This window comes from Solanum stenotomum, chromosome 1, assembly GCF_019186545.1.
Source record: "Solanum stenotomum isolate F172 chromosome 1, ASM1918654v1, whole genome shotgun sequence".
NCBI lineage: Eukaryota > Viridiplantae > Streptophyta > Magnoliopsida > Solanales > Solanaceae > Solanum > Solanum stenotomum.
In genome coordinates, this window is record NC_064282.1 from 55,849,859 (window position 1) to 55,862,943 (window position 13,085).

Here is a 13,085-nt window from a genome sequence, read left to right on the forward strand (position 1 = left end):
GTGAGTTAGTGCGATTAGACGTTTTAACTTTAAGTTTAAGCCTAAGTTTGACTTTGGTCAACATTCTGAGTAAAAGCGCTCGGATGAGAATTCTGTCAGCGTGGTTAGCTCCGGAATGTCGAGTTTGGTCTAGATTGACCCTTCTTTTGTGTCTGGAGGTTTTCGATATCTTTTCGAGCCCTTTTGTGGGTTTTGACTTAAAAGGGCTTTTGGAAATGGGACCCACTTTTTATCGAAATGACCTCTGATGGAAATTTCGACTGCGCCGTTGAGTCTGAAATGTCGAATTTGGTATGGTTGCATATCTCGTTTGCGTGCACGGGGTTCCGAACGAGATCGGAGCACCCCATCAGAATTTAAAGTTTTGGAAATGTTGCAGATTTTCTGCAATAAATTGCAGAAAATCAGCAACATATTCCCAAACTTAAACCCTCATATCTCTCTCATCTCTCAATCGATTTGAGGTGATCCAAAAGACAAAGTTGTGAGATTTTTTGAGGACAACGCGTTGGTGATCTCGGATAGTGATTTGGAGTCCCCGTTTGAGGTAATTTTCGAAAAATACCTGCTGTCAGACCCCTTTTGTGAGCTTGATTTTGAAAATTTTTAAGACTTGTTTTCTTAGCCATTTTAGATCCGATTTTGGTAATTTTTGAGGCTATCTTGAATGGTTTTTCGAGGAGAACATTGTGGTGTTGTTAGATTTTACTGTAGATCGCCCGTTTTTGGTAAAAACACTGAATTAGCTGCTGTCCCATTTCTATTCTTTTGAGAAAATTTGGGTTTTAGTTGCTTGTTGATATTGTGTTATTCCCGAGCCCCGAATTGTGTCCCATTTTGGGACATGAGCTGGGGGAACTGGTTAGGACCCACTTTTGGCGTTAATTTTGGAATTTCCTGCGCGGGTCCCACGATTCTCGTTTTGACTCCAAAATTGACCCGTCTCCGTTTGTTGTGATTTTGGTGTCTAAACGACCGTATTAACGTTGTGACTCTATTTTTGATATCGGGGCAGCGTTTCGAGACTGTTCAAAGAGGGAAAGCTCCGAAGGAGTGATTTTGGAGCGCGTGTGATCGGCCTACAGGTAGGCTACGGTTTTCCTCTCTTAGATTGAGCTCGAGAATGTGAATGCATGTTGATTAGTTGGGATTTGGGTTGGGTAGTTATTGAATCTTGCATAGGTGTTAAGAAATTATGTTTTCTGCCTATTTCGGGAATTATCGGGTAACTGTGAGCATGCTTTGTGTTATTAACGGACCCTCCTCTCTATGTGGAGTGCTTGCATGCTTCATTATTGTTTATTTGAAGAATGTTGGGCCTTAGTTTAGGTTTGACTAGGGCTTGCCTTAGAAATACATTATTCGGATCCAATAGGCCTTAGTTTTACCCCGACGTCGCTCGACCGGCTTAGATCCCTGTAGACTGGTATAGCAGACTTGAGTCTGATAGTTTGGGCCTTAGTTAGGCAATACGCTTGCTCCGACTTTAGTTATCCTTATTTTCCCCGATGTTACGGCTTCACGAGTTACGTCGGCAACACTAATTCTACTTTGCGATTTGAATTTGGTTTTCGATTTGGTTCCAAGGACTTACATTGTTTGGCTATGTATGGACGGCGTTTCACGGACATTTATGAGTATGGATCGATTGAGACTCTTTCAGCAGCTACATTGGCACCTTTATAGAGCATCCGGTTAGAGTTCCGGCCTCTATTGCCCAGTTACTTATATAGAGCATCCGGTTATAGTTCCGGCCTCTATTGCCCAGATACTTATATAGAGCATCCGGTTAGAGTTCCGGCCTCTATTACTTGATACTTGTGATTGGTTACTTGGGTACTTCTGCTGAGCATCCGGTTCGAGGTCCGGCCTCCGTACTGTCAGATTTTACTAATTAGGGTTGAGGTTNCTTCGTTCTTGGGTTCTTTTATGCAATTCTCTTTAGTTATAGTTATTCTGTGTACTCGTCGGGCTTATGGGGGTCCGATCGGGTTTTTATTTAACTTGCGCACGAGTGTACCTTCTGGGCTTATGGGTGCCCAGTTAGGTGTAGTTAGCTTATAGATTACTTTAGTTAGTTCTTTGTACACTCGTGTGCATTTCTTTGTTAGTTAGATTTTAGTTCTTGACTTCGGTTTGTGTTATTCCTTCTTTTCATATTGCCTTTACTTTTCAAGTTCAGTCGGCCTATGATGCCTACTGGGTACCGGTTGTTTTGGTACTCATGCTACGCTCTGCATCTATTTTGTGATGCAGGTCCGGGCACTAGTAGCCAGCGTTGATCGAGTTTGGAGCAGACTGATCCGGAGACGGGAGTGAGCACACGACGTTTTGTACTATTTCAGTCTCCATCTATATATATAGACTTGTCTTTTACCTTTCGAGACAGTCCAGTCTCTGTTGTCCACTTTTGGGACTTGTACTCATTTTGTTAGTAGCTCTGTACTAGTGACTTCCAGGTTCTGGGAGGGATCTTTATTTGTATCTATGTTTTTGGTTTTCTTCCGCCTATTTATATTGTTATTTGCCTACTCTTGTTTAGTTTCTACCCTCAGACCCATTACTTATTGTTCCGGATTACGGGTTGGCTTACCTACTGGTGGGTTATAGTAGGTGCCATCATGACTTGAGAAATCGGGTCGTGACAACATGACACTAAGAAATACATACATAGAACTGAAATACGGATGTGGAAGCTAAATCTGAAATGCGTTTAAACTCAAAACATCAAGTATATGAATAAACATAAGTTGAAGCTAATGTGATCGTTTGAAAGCCTCTATTAAGATGAATTGTTAGGACAAGACCCTGGCTAACTCTAACTGCCTGAAAACTAAAATAATACAATTGAATGGAATATAAAGGTTGTCCTCTATAGATGATGACTCACCAATAATGCTACTAAGCTGATCTGAAGTCGTACTAACCACAATCTGAGTGTTGAACGTCTGAATCTATATTGTCAAACAATATAGCGCGACAGTATGCTATCAATACCTTGAAGGTACTGATTATGTAGGATATGGAGGATAAACATAATAAATAGATATGTTGAATTTGAAATGTTGTACTGAATAACATGAGATAATGCAATGACCAAGTGGTAAAACATGCAACTAAAATAACTGACAAGGGCATGAAACATCTAATTAGAGTGAACTATGGGACATACTATAAACCTATATATAACCATGTGAGCTACAAAATGGAGTTTGATACATAATCCCCATCAAATGCCCAATATACCTTACTGGGATATAAATGTTGATATGAGTTAATGCGGTGCCACTAAGTTACTGTCTATAAAATACTAAAACGTCTGTCCTGGTATGACGGATGATCCTTAATTATAATCCTACAATGATAAGTAGTTTTAGAACATAGGGATTGCTACTAAATGTCTCAATCATATCTGATGGGTGAACCTTCATCCCTAAATTCGCTCGGTGCTAATTAGTGATTCTCCCAACTGAATGTAAGCTAATAAACTGAATAATACTAATATATATTGAATTTAACTTATAACTGAATAACTCATACAACATAATATTTGATACTAAATTGGTAGACACTTTATCTGAAAACATCATACATCATGAAGTTGATAACCTGAGATATTCATTCTAAAACAATATGATTTTAAGTCAACAAAAAAAATTATATTCTTACGATTCATGAAAATATTATTTAGAAGGATTGAATTTATGGATGAAATCACGTAATCAAACTGTTCATGAAAAGACTAGGAAATATGATGAAGATTATGCATTCATAAGAACCATAATTTTTATATAAATCATTATTTGAAAAACTGGGTTTTCTTTGGGACTCAATGGGTGACAGGATAATCATTTATGAAATCTCACATACTTGGAAAGAAGAGTACACTAGGTTGAATCTTTAACTATCTTGAAAACGAAGAACCCAATCCTTGCTTGAGAAGAACGAGCTGTGGTTGTGTTCTTTTCTTGATTTTGATGCTAATAATGATAAAGTACAGATTATTAGGCTCAAAAAACTTATTATAATTGTTATTGTATTGAAAAAAAAAAGAGATATTAGTCTACTTTATTTCCTTAGTATTCACAAACGAAGACAACCAAACAAGGCCCTTATTTCATTAAGAGTAAAATTGTTAAAGAAGTGTCTTCTTTATTTCCTTAGTATAAATATTAGTCTTTTTTTCATTTTTGATGACTTAGAGTATGTTGAATATTGAAATTGAATGCTCTCAAATTTTAGTTGTTAATTTAGTATTTGTTTAATTCCCTTAAGGAATTAGTGAGTAATTAGTGGTTAACTCTTAGAATTGATAGTTAACTTCTTTTAGCTTAATCGATCATCCAGTTACTCTCTTTGTGGATTCAATTTGGTTTTCTCGTTTTCGTTTGAGTTTGGGTTAATGTTGTTTGATCGGATTCAAATGAGAGGTGAAGGTATAAAGTCCATTGTTGCTCATAAATTCGATTAGATTTCGATAATTCCACATGTTTTCTTATTTCTTTCAATTGTCTCTTTCATCCTTATCATGAAGTCTCCACCAAGTCTTCTCATATGTATGCCAAGTCGTACACTGCAATAATTGATCTCTACATTCACCTATTTATAGTTGTTAAATAGAGGAGTTGTGATATAAACATACTTTCATCCGGTCAATCATATTTAAGTGACATAACATAATGGGCTTTGGCGAACTGGGTTTGTCATTTTGACACATGGCATAATCCTATTAACTTCTTTGTTTGGCTTGACATGCCATGTCATTGATACGTGACATCAAACTAGGCCTCTAGGATCAAAGACATTGAACTTAGCAAACTAGACTCATCTATTATAGCTCAAATCAATTGATTTAGACTTTAATCAAATTCATATTTATTGGACTTAAATAGTTAATTCAATTATATTAATTCCATAATATTTATTTAAACTAATATATTCATGAATTTAATATAATTTGAATCATTTATATATTTATATTTAATAAATTTTAAATGATTACTCCATATTATATGTTTTCACCAATTAAAAGTTCTTCTCAATATAATTTCTATACCCAACTTAATGTATATTCCCGACCCAACTAGCCCATTAAATCCATTTCCTGATACCATTTCCGTCGTCACTCTTTCATCTCAAACATACACAGCTTGAAGACAACTTGAATGTTGTTACTTGTTTTCCTGCATATATTCTACATCTTTTGTTCCAATTTATATGACTATTTTCTCTTTTAATCAGTTCAAAAAGAATGATACATTTCTATATTAAGTAACAATTTAATTTTATAATATTCATTTTATCCTTAATGAAATAATTTATAGCCACACAAAAATATCTATCATTTATTTTAGACCACAAATTTCAAAAGTCTTTTTTTCTTTCTTAAATTCCATGTCGAGTCAGACTAACTCATATAAAATAAAACGAAGGAGCAAACTTCGTGACAATCTTAATCACATAAGTATCATTGATAAATAAAGTCCTTCTATTGTCTAGAACATTAAAACAAATCCATGCACTTGTGGAGCTATGCATGAGTCTAATGAGACATAAATTGATACAGTTTCTCTCTGGTTTGAATGACTCTTATTCCACATGCTGTTAATAGAAGAGTACATGCTAATAGAATATTTTCCACCGAATAAAAATGAGAACCTTTAACTCGGATTTGGCTCCCCTCCATTACCCCTTCCCTTCATTTCGTCAAGTGCACCTCTAGATAAGAGACATGTGTCTTATTTAAAGTTTAAAGGTCAAGATTATATTATATTAACAAATATCATAACCATAGTTAAGTCAATTAATTTTAAAAAACTAATCTCTAAATTTGGTAAAAGGTACAATATATTCCATACAAAATTTTATATTTATTAATATCATTAATTTCATCTTATATTTTTATATTTAAATATTAAAATTGTAGAATATGAAACATTTATATTAATTGTGATAAATAATAATCTTCAAAGATATTTTCATTTAAAACAATGTTTTATTTATTTTCACACAAAAAAAAGAAGATAAAAGAATATTTTAAAAAAACTTTTTTTCCTTCAAACGTACAGTAGCCACATTTTCTCCTTGGAATAATTTTGGTATCGTTTAATTTTAAAAACACTTTTGTCTTTTTATTTTTTAGTTTTGTCTCGTGTTCTTTTATTGTATGGTTTTTTTTTTCAACATTGATAATTCTTCACCTTTGTTTTTTGTTTCACATATAATATTTCAAGAATAAAGTTTACTAATACAGAAAATTATTTAGTTGATTTTCACCTTAAATATCAAACAATTTAATATTTAAGTATAAAAATATAAGATGAAATTAATGATATTAATAAATATCAAATTTGGTATGGAATATATTGTAATTCTTACCAATTTTGGAGAATAGTTTTCTAAAATTAGTTGACTTAACTATGATTATGATATTTGTTAATATAATATAATCTTGACCTTTAAACTTTAAATAAGACACATGTCTTTCATCTAAAGGTGTACTTGACGAAATGGAGGGTAGCCGGATCCCTTTAACTCCGCATCTATTGTTGGAATTTCCACAGCCCACAGGGTTACCAATGGAATATAACTCTCTCTGCATCTTTTCTAATAATACACATCTCAAACAATACTCCTTTTTTTTAAAAAAATAATAATTAATTTTCAGCTCAGGTATTCAATTAATCAAACTTTTAACATCACCTCGATAAATCACACTGGCCATACCTACAAGTGATAAACAACATAATTAAAGCTACAAATTTCTGCACTGTTTTAGAAGTAACTAGCCTGACGGATTATCTTGCTAATTTGGGTGAGAAACAAAGAAAAGATTCCTTCTTCACACATTATTTGATTTTTCCCAATAAAGTCAAAAACTTGTTGAAAAATGATATTTAACCAAACTGGTTGTATAAAGATGTTGTATTCATCCATTTTCTAAGGTGGTTTGGACAAAAATCCAACGTAACGATTATAAATTTTTGCTAATATTAATACATGATTAGGCAATGCCTAATTTTCACCCTTCTTGTTGATTTTTTGCGTTTGGTTTTCATTTAAAAAAAATGTATTAGCAATAATTATCGAGCGATGGAATTTATCGGAGTAAAGAAATTAGGGGCAATCTCTCGAGTGACACAAATGGTTACTTTTTGGGCATTACATATCAAAAGGACCTTTCTTAAAACACAAATCAAAATGGACACTTCGTCCATTTGTGGGTGAATTGTGACATACTAACTTAACTTCATCAATTCCCTCTAAAGACAAAAAAAAAGGAAAGATCTCTTTTGATATATATGTAGCGCCCAATGAATGTCCATGTTGTTGCCGGACTCCCAAAAAACTGTATAATAAATAAGAAAGTTCATCTTGAAATTTCATATAATTAAGACAAGAATATTCATGGTAGATTTTTCCAAAGATATCGTCCAATTTCGTTGAACCAAAATATTGGTACAAATTAAATCAAACTTTATCTTATTCCATACATATTATATATATTGATTAATGAGGTGGCAAGGGTTTGTTAAACCGCCACTTACACAAGATGGTTTAATTATTTAGTCTGCTTCTAAACAACGTTTGGCTCATGCTAAACCGCCCAACTTTTTTTTTCTTTTTTTTTTTAAAATTTTGAACTCATAGGATAAATTATAGCCACTGGCACAGTCTTTACCCTTTACCATCTTTGGGTGAGTACTTTGTGTGCACCGATAGTAGTGGACCTAGAAGTTCGCTTAAGAGGTGTCAAAATATAAAGAAATAAAATTGTGTAGAAGGCAAGGATTGTCACTACATAATATATATACATAAAAAAAAATATTATTCTAGCTACACAATGTAATTTTCTGACAAAGGGGTGTCGATCGACACCCCTAACTACATGTGGCTCTGCCACCACGCACCGGGTGAACCCCCATTATATAACCCCATATATATCAAAGATGTAAACTGCGTTAGGCAAGCTTTATGCGATAGACTCAACTAAGAAAACATTAAAAGGAATCGATTCTGAGTTATTCGTGTGAATGACCACCCTCCAAACCATCTGACTTTTCCCGAAGAACAACCCCAATTTTAAAGATGTTTCATTTTAATAAACTAGACTTAGATGCTTCGAACCAATATAATAATCAAGGCTAAATGGAATTTATACCTAAAATTAAAAGAGGACCGCCAATGCAGCATCCGCATCTAGTAAATTGAATATATACAATCTTCTCATTAATTTCAACTACAAACCAAACATTTGTCTCACTATACAGAATCAGGGCCGGTCCAATGCAATTTTTTTTTTCTCCCAAGAATCTTGGCCAGCCTTGTATATAAAGGGCATTGTCCGGCACCAGTGGCTTTAAATAGCTACGGGGCAGCTCAGTTGCATGATGGTATATCTCTCGCCAATTATTCTAACTGATGCCAAATGCGCATCGCTTATAATATATACTAGTTCGTACTGATTTTGCTTTTGGTATAATTTTGTAGCAAAACCATGTTTATATGTATGTATGTGTTGTATTCTTAATGTAATAACAGCACCCCTTGTCGTATATATATCACTATAATTCTATAATCTAATATATAATGTACATACATATACTAACACTACTACAAAGGAAAAATTCTTTAGTAATGGAAAATTTGGCCGTTAAAAGTCCAAATCCTATCGCTAAATGTTAACAATCATTAAAAGCCGTAACATTAAAATTGATCGACTGAATTTCAATTGTGTTGAAAGTATGGTTATTTGTCCTTTTTAGAGGCCGGATATTCACTTTGTACACATACTAATTTAACTATCAAAACTGTTTTCATTTATGGTATGTTAATAGTTTCAACATCAATACAATTAACGACCAAGTTTTCCGTTGTTAACGTCATTTCAATATTTGATAAGCCAATTATAAAAGAGTTCCAAATATCCCATTTTCATTTGTTATTGTACGAAGATTTATACTCGGGATAATATTAATTGTTTCATACAGAGAAACACCCGAAAATATATTAAATAGTTAAACTCATATAAAAAATTCATTGTTAATACAAGAACTTTTTTTTTTGGTACAAAAGAATAGTAGTAAATTATAATTTAATATGTGTTAGTACAAGAGAGTGGAAGAGCATGGCTACTCCTATAGAGGAGGGTAGGGGTTGATTCCATAGATTATGAGTAATAGTGGGAGTTATATGCCTAACAAAAAGAGTTCCAACTTTGTATACTTTACTGCAAACAAAGGGGGAACTGCCAATATCAAAACAAAGTTAAAGTCCGTTTGGATTGAATTAAAAAAAGTAGCTTTTAAATTAAAAAAAAGAGTCAAACTTAAATGACTGTTAAGTCAAAAAATAAAAAGTAGGGGGAGACCTACTTTTGGTTTTTGACTTATTTTAAGTTATTTTTATCTTGCCAAAGACTTCCTAACTATTTTAAGTCATTTTTGACTTATTTTAAGTTATTTTTTATATTTGCCAAACGCTTCCAGAAGTCAAAAACTAACTTAAAAGTAGATTTGACTAACTTTTAAGTCAATCTAAACACCCTCTAGTCTTCTTTATCTTAGTGCCCTCCATAGCTAGGATATCTACCACTTTGTTCTCTTCCCGATAGTTATGCTGCACCAGAGGCTTCCCCAACTGCTTGATTAGATCTTTTCAATCAAATAATATATTAGAGTATGGTGGATGATCATCTTTTAGATATTTGATGATCTCTTCGCAATCTATGGAGACTTTTAATAGTGTTAAATTGTGTAGGATAGCCAACCTAAGCCCCTTCACTAAAGCTGATATTTCAGCCATGATAGGTGTTGAAATTATTTAGGAAAGATATACCATATTCAAGTTGTTGTAGGACATATCTTTATCAACTCCTAAGCAAAGAAAAAAATCCAACATCTATAATTAATAAGATTTCGTCTTTAAACCACCTAACCAATGTAAAATCCCTCTTGAACTTCAACTTGTTCCGTATTTTCTTCAATGATAGATTCTCCATATTCAAATTCTTGATCTATCGAAAAAAAGTTTATGTAAATTTAGTAACAAAGAATAAACTCTTCTCAACTGAAGAAATTTATATCACCTAACAAATACAAGAACTTGGTTCTTGTAATACTAACAAAAGACTTTTTAATGATGACATAAACTACACACAAATTTATCATGAAATACCTCCTTGGTCAAGGGAAGAAAAACTACGACCTACATCTATTAGGATTTCAAAAACTTTCACTAAAACTTCAAAGACCTATTTTAAATTATAACTCTATAATCTAAGAGACTAACTATAGTATCTCAACTCTAGCGATCAACTATAACCATTGTTTGTACTCTCCAAGAAGTCAAACACACTTCTTATAACAACTTCCCAACTCATTGTCAATCATAGAATAATTATCACCAAATAATGACTCTAAGTTAAACTAACAATATGCTAAACTTTAAAAAGAAAACCTAACTCTAGTTCTTTTTTCTTCTACAATTATGTTCTCTTTGTGCCGCCTCTTGCTCTTGCCAAGAATCCTGATTTTAGTGATGCTAAAGCTATGTTTTTCATTGTTCAGATTCTCCTTTTATAGTTTCTTGTTTTACGCATATGAAAATCCCAGTTGAGTCCTACGGTGATAGAGGGGAGGCATTCCCGAGGATATTGTTGAGATCCCAACTAGGGGTAGAGATAGGTCCCGAGCTAGAGGTCGTGCTCACAGAATAACACCATGTAGAGTTTGTGCCTGTGGCGCGGCACCAACTAGAGGAAGGTCTAGAGAGACTTCTCCTGAGCTACATATTGAGGTTTCTGAGGACCAAGTTCTTATTGAGTTTGGAGCTTCGTTGTTTCACTAGACCTTGTTGAGGATGCTTTGTGTGTTAGAGAACCTTTCTCCGGGGACGTAAACCCCAGGTCAGTAACAGGCTCTAGGTGTTCATGTTCAGGTGGGCCAGCCACTAGTGGTTCCTGCACTGGCTATTGGTGCACAAATTGCTCCTGAGATTATCTTGACACGTCCCATCAGCAGTGCTATGAGAGATTTCAGAAGATGAAACCACCCCAATTTCAGGGTGGAAAGAGCGAGGATGCTCATGATTTTTTGACTTTGTGTCATGAGATGGTTGAGACAGTGGGTATGGTGGATGCTCGTGGTGTCCAGTTTGTTGCACTTCACCTTCGTGGTCGTGCCAGAGAGCGGTGAAGGAGTTTTGTGAGCTCTAGACTAGTTTGATCTTCTCGGGAAGAGTGGGATGTATTTTATAGTGCTTTAGAGGACCGTTTCATTCCTTAGAGCATGAAAGAGGAGAGTCATATGAGATTGGAGATCTTGGTTTAGGGAAGTCTGTCTGTGACCGAGTATGTGGCCTATTTCTGTGAGATCTCTAGGCATGCTTTGACTATTTTTATGGATGAGGCTGAGAGAGTTCGCCGATTTGTGAGAGGGTTGACTTTCTCTGTCAGATCTTATGTGTTCGGGGCAACTAAAGAGGGGAATTTCTACCAGTCCATTGTGAGAACTGCCAATGAGGCAAAATTGATTGTCTTAGAGGAGTTTGGGGAGTCCAAGAGGGCCTGTTCTTTGGGACAATTTTCTGGTGCCTCATATGGAGGCAGAGGTTCGCATAGGGATAGTGGTTCATTCTAGTGCCGTGGGCTGGTTCATGCTTCTATGCCAGCCGTTGAGAGTGGGCAGTCAACCCGAGGTTTTTATAGTTCTTTCTGCAGTGTCCATGGTAGTTCATGGGGTTCACAACAGTAGTTATCTACGCTGAGATCTTGTTACACTTGTAGAGATCCAGTTCATATGATGCGACAATGTTTTGTACAGACTCATTCAATACCTCACCATTCATTTTCAGTTGCTCCAGCTAGGGATTCAATGCATCTGGCCAGGATCTGAGGTAGAGCTTAGATCGATATAGGTGGTAGGACTATGGGTAGGGGTGTTCCAACTCCGCAGGTTGGATGTAGAGGTTCTACTCAAGCTACAGGTGGCTGAATGGCCAGTGCTATGCTTTTTCGGAGAGGCCTGAGGCTGAGACTTCTGATGTTGTGATCATATGTATTATCAAGTTTGTCATCGAGCTACGTCTGTATTATTTGATCCGAGATCTACTTTCTCATATATGTATTACTAGAGCCGTCAATATGGGCTAGGCCTGTTGGGCCAGCCTGGCTTAACCCGGGATTTAATAGGGCTGGGCTAAGATTTTTGGAGCTCATTTAAGAAAAGGGCTTTTTAGCCCGGCCTTAATAAGCCTGCTGATTTGTGGGGCTTGAGAAATATAGGTAGGGCCGGCCCGTGGGCCAAATAAAAATAATTAAAAAAATATAATATAATATTAAAATTTAAAATTAAAGAGAATCCAAACTCAAAATCTATTTAATATTTAACTAATTGAAACCACATATAAATTACAGATGAAAATGAAGATGTTAAGACAACCTTGCCACAAGCTGATTCAGATATGCTTGATGAAGATGATCATGAAGTGTTGGATACACCATAGATTTCATGATGTGTTAGATACGCCATAAGTTTCATGATTTTTTAAAGGATTTTATTTTTAACTTTTTTATGGTTGGAATATTGTCACATTTTTTGTGTTTTAATGTGACAAAACAATTAGGTTAATATTTCTATTTATATATTTATACTTTTATTTGAAAAAACCTTAATAAATATTATAAAGATAATTTTATTTGTATATTTGATTAACAAGTAGTAACATTAACATGATGTAATATTGTTTTGTCGATATTTATGATAATATTTTTAAATTATAATTTATAATTTATTTTAATAATTATAAAAAAAATATAATTTTTAAAAAAGTGGGCTGGCCCGGCAAGCCTGAAGCCCACGTACTTGTGGGTTGGGTCGACCGTTTTCTGGTCCACACCAAAAATGGGCTAGCCTGGCCTGACCCATAAAATGTCAAAGCCTGTATGGGTTAGCGCGGATGGGGTGGGCTAGCCCATATTGACAGCTCTATTTATTACCTATTTTGTTTCTGGGTTTGATATGATTCTAGCTTGCATGCCTGTGCCTATTCATGTTTCTAGACATGTGGGAGAATCTTTAGTGGTG

General features: G+C 34.7%; 1 long non-coding RNA gene across 1 annotated transcript in view; it reads left to right on the top strand.

Annotated features, from left to right (window-relative positions):
- The first annotated feature begins 463 nt into the window (after positions 1 to 463).
- Positions 464 to 13,085, top strand: part of LOC125853865 (uncharacterized) — a 536,174-nt gene continuing 523,552 nt past the window's right edge. The window contains exon 1 of the long non-coding RNA XR_007445228.1: positions 464 to 547. This is a non-coding gene — a long non-coding RNA (uncharacterized LOC125853865). The remainder of the gene's footprint in view (positions 548 to 13,085) is intronic.